This window comes from Microtus ochrogaster, chromosome 10, assembly GCF_000317375.1.
Source record: "Microtus ochrogaster isolate Prairie Vole_2 chromosome 10, MicOch1.0, whole genome shotgun sequence".
In the NCBI taxonomy this organism is placed as follows: Eukaryota; Metazoa; Chordata; class Mammalia; order Rodentia; family Cricetidae; genus Microtus; species Microtus ochrogaster.
This window is the reverse complement of record NC_022016.1, coordinates 8,095,155-8,099,742: the sequence shown is the minus strand read 5'-3', so window position 1 is coordinate 8,099,742 and position 4,588 is coordinate 8,095,155. Positions and strand designations below refer to the sequence as shown.

At 52.9% G+C, this 4,588-nt stretch overlaps 1 protein-coding gene across 6 annotated transcripts in view; it reads left to right on the top strand.

Moving 5' to 3' along the window:
• Window positions 1-4,588, top strand: part of Rgs3 (regulator of G protein signaling 3) — a 124,097-nt gene that overhangs the window by 106,521 nt on the left and 12,988 nt on the right. The gene's annotated exons all lie outside the window — the stretch shown is intronic.

The window sequence follows — 4,588 nt, the reverse complement described above, 5'->3', positions numbered from 1 at the left end:
CTCCTCCTCCTCCTCCTCCTCCTCCTCCTCCTCCTCCTTTTTTTGGTTTTTCTGTAGTTTTGGAGCCTGTCCTGGAACTAGGTCTTGTAGACCAGGCTGACCTCAAACTCACAGAGATCAGCTTGCCCCTGCTTCCCGAGTGCTGGGATTAAAGGTGTGTGCCACCACTGCCCAGCAATAAAGTTGTTCATAATCCTTTATTATAGCTGAGGAAATAAAGACACAGAACCCCTAAGCCTAGGGTCTCTAAACCAGAAATAATGAAGCAGGCTCAGTATCCAAAGGTGCCACCAGTGTGAGGGCTTGCCATTGTCCTCCCAGATTTTGACTGTGCTGCTGAATTGGGGGCTGGAAGACAATGATGTGGAGGGCTAAGCTGGTGGCAAAGGCACTGTTGGGCTCCAGGTTCTGTGTCTAGAAACCAGTCCTAGAAACCAGTCCTAGAGGACGGGCTGAGGCTGGATAGAGGGATCTGGGTATGGGTCAAGTGTCTAAGGTTTGTGGAAGTCAATATGGAGCCAGAGACCCAGAAACTGGAGACCTATGGACCCAAAGTCCTTAAAGAGACAACCCAGCACAAAAGTCTGTAGCCTGGCAGGAGTTCTGAGGGCCTCCCCGAGTTTTGGAGAGCTTCTTGGCTCCAAGAACACTTTCTGTGGCCTCTTTGCACCATGGCAGAGAAAAACAGGTAACCAGAGATCCCACAGTTAACAAATGAGGGGGAGAGAACCCCAGTCTCCTTGCTTTCCAACCAGAGCTCGTTCTGAAGCCTTCTGACTTGTGAGGGCCACCGTGAGACGGAGGCAAACACCAGCAGTGGGGCTGTGCTGGGAGTGGGCTCCCAGAGCAGGAAGTGGTTTCTGAGGGCATCTGCTATGCCTGGCACACAGTGGAGGCAATGAATCATCAGTGTGAGAACCCCAGGTCACCTGTGGGGTCAACAGGGATGGCTCCAAAGTCAGAGGCTGTGTGGTACTGGGCAGATCATCTTCAGCAGCCCACAGCCACCCCTGAAACCTCGTCGCTGGTGGGGTTCCAAGGTCAGCAGCCACAGCTGCTATGAGCGGGAGCTCTTGGGCATCATCGATGCCACCCTTCCTCAGCCTGCTGCAAGCTCTGGATTACATTTGGGAGAGGATTTGATTAGGCCTTGGGCAATGGCTCCATTTAGAGATCCTGGCTCATTTCCTGTGGCTGCAAGCAGGCGAGACAAAGACAGAATTGACCCTGCTCCAGCCTAGCCAAAGAAGTGATGGATGGAGGGATAGAGACCAGGGGGATATGGACACTCTGGGGTGGAGGTGGGGATGGGGATGGGCAGCAGCAGCCTGTGGTGCTTGGGACCTCGTGCCCTGAAATACCAGGCAAGTCTCCCTGTGCACCCTCTCTGGATTCTTGTCACCCCAGCCTGCTGCCCTCGCATGCCTGTGTCCTGCCCCATGTCCTCCTGGCACTGCTCTGCCCATGTCACTTTCTGACAGGACAGCCCACACCTGCAATTTATCCTGAGACCCGCCTCTTTTGCTCTTTGAATCCCCTCCTGTCATTTAACACTGTAAGCTTCTCTCTAGAGTATGTTCTCTCCTGGGAACACTGGCCTGACCAAACCTGCCCACGGTGGTCACTGTACACACAGATCGTGCCTGGGAGCTTGGCACAGAAGGAAGCATTCCGGGCCCTGTATGCAAAGCACTGACTGTGTGGATGGGCCTTGGGCATGCTCACAGCCTGCTCCCTCTCTCCCTAGACCCCACCTTGTGTGTGAGAGGCCTGGGACAGGAGACAGGAGTCTGCTCCCCATCTCTTACATGAGACCATTCTGTCAGTGCCTCCTGGTCTAGACTGTGTAGCACAGAACCATCCCTGAAAGCCCTCCCATCCCTCAGGGTAGAGCCCTCTGGGGACAGGCACCCCTGCTGCTGCAGCACTTCCCCTCCTGGTTTTGTTTGGTTTGGCCCCAGACTAGGGCTGAATTGACAGAGGCAGGCTGACTTGCATTTCTGGTTTAGGACTTGTTGCTGCACTTTCCCTAAGGGGATAGGGCGGGCTCTGCTCACAGGCACTGCAGGACAAGCCCAGGCCCTCCCCCTAGGCCCCCAGGAAAGGGGAAATTCACCTGACTCCGCTGTTAGTGGCTTTCTGTACTAGGCCTGGAGGGCACCCAGCAGCTGCTTCCTTCATCTCTCTCCAGGACTGTAAGAGGCAGGTGGAGGTTGGGTAATGGCATGGCGGAAGTGAGGCAGCGATGGGTGTGTGTTGGGGGGGGGGGTGTTACCATGAGCTTGCTGCAGGAGAATTTCTTTTTTCTGATGGAGCGATGGGTTTGGGATCATGCTGCAGTTAGAAGCATGTATGCAAAGAGTAAAGCCAGATTTGGGCCCTGGCCCCAGCCTCGCCTCAAAATTGTACAAGGTCGCTTTGGGTCAGTCATTGAGGCGGGGCCCTCAGGAATCCTGTCTCTCCCTGGATGGTCTCTCTACTTGGGAACAGCCTGGAGAGGCTGAAGCTCAGCCTGAGTTTTTTGGCATTCTGGAGTAGGAGGCTTGGTACCCATCAAAGACAAATCTTGATTCCGGATGTTTGGTTGTTTCTGCAGTTTTGTAGGGAAGACATGCTTTGAATTCAGAATTTCCCTCTGAATCCGCAGTTAACACTGTGTCCACCATCAGCACACTCCTATTCTGTAGCTCTCTCCGGTGTTTTCTCCTGGTTTGTGACTTACTTGTAGTGGACAGTCCATTTCAAAAGTGGATACTTGGCAGGCAGTGACTGGCTCTACCTGGCCCCTCTGTGAACTGAGCCCGTGGTTCTCAACTTTCCCACTGCTGTGTCTTTTAGTACAGTTTCGGGTGTGGGCAGACCCTCCTGGAGATGAATAGAGGGGCAGCCTTCCTAAGTGTATCGGAAATATGTGTTTTCCAATGGCCTTAGGTGACCCCTGCGACCCCAAAGGGGTCGTGACCCACAGGTTGAGAGCCTCTGGTCAAAGCTATGTGAATTTAGGATACCTAATGCTTTAGATTCTAAGGGATCCCTGGGGGGGGGGTGGTCACCTCCTGGCTGGCTCCATGTTTCTCCAGGGAAGGAACCCCCATAGAGTCACTGGTGCCACAGGGCGCCTTCCCATCCGCTCTGATGCTCCCTGGTGACCCCTGACCTCAGTGTACAGCATCTAGGTGTGGGCTCCTGCCACAGGGCAGCTTCCCATCTGCCCTGATGCACCCTGGTGTCAGTGTGATCCCTGACCTCAGTGTACAGCACGCTGAAGCAATCCAGAATCAGAGAGGCCTAGCTGGAACTTCACTGTGCTTACCGTCTTCAGGCATGGCCTTTTTGTCTCTGGGAAGCTGGGCAATAGTGGTTAGGGCATTGCTCTGGGGGCTTAGATTCCTTGTCCATCTGATGGCCGGCATGATCTCTGTAGCAAAAGGTCAGAACTCCTATGTTGGGGTACCTTCTGTTGCGGCTCTGTACCAGTGTGTTCTGAACATACATTCCCATGTGCTAAAGCTTCCTAGGGTGTGTGTATGTTTGCGTGTTGTTTCCTCTTTCATTAGTTTTGTGTAGATGTGGTTATTTAAAGAATGAAAACTAGGCTCTAAGTAGGTCTAGCTGCTGCATTCCAAGCTCTTGCGGACAGCCAGGCCTCACCCAGGCCTTAGGCCTTCTTCCCTCTGTGTATGCCTGCAGCACTGGGGACAGTGAGACATGACATTCCCTATGTTCTCTGGACACTGCTTCCTCTGAGAGAGAAACATCTTACAGTCGTATTAGGGGGCAGTGTCTTTCTTTGCAATGTATCCTACTGTCAGAAGCCTGTAAGAGTTCGCAGGGCCCCTTCCATTGTGTGTGAGGCAGGAAATGATGCCTTTTATGTCTTCTCCCTCCCTCCCTCCCTCCCTCCCTTCCTTCTTTCCTTCCTTCCTTCCTTCCTCCCTTCCTCCCTCCCTCTCTCCTTTTAAATTTCTGAGGTTATCAGGTGGATAAGCCTTCAGTGAGGTTCTGTGTGCCTGTGGCATCTGATCATTCCAGGTGTTGGACAGAATTTGAAAGCTCTGATTTTCATCTAGTTGACAGGTTTCAAATATATACATAACATTTAGAGCAAATTCTTGTTTGAATGATTCACTTAGATTCTTGTTTTTTAGTGTTGTTTCTGGTGCAGTAACCCTCTGGTGAGATTCAAGATTGTTCCCCATGCTGAGAACATGGTGGTTTGGGTTTGGTCTGCTTCATGAAGGCTGAGGCTGTCTGCTGTCCCCTTTACACACAGAGGCAGATAAGGACAGTGATGCTTCCCATGCAGAAGAGAGGGAGTCTGGGCTGGTGTGATCCCCACCTGGGTAGCCAGTATGCTGTACACAGAGCAAACTTCTAGGCAGAAGATCCTACAGCCCAGCCCTGGGAGTCTTGGGCTTCTGTCTGGCTCTCAGACTGACTGTGGGGTTCTGGTATTGGTATCATCAGCTTCTGTGGTGCTGGCTCAGACATAGACTCTGGCATCTCTGAGCCCCTCCTCTGAGCCCCCTCCTCTGATCCCCTCCTCTGAGCCCCTTCCTCTGAGTCCCTCCTCTGATCCCCTCCTCTG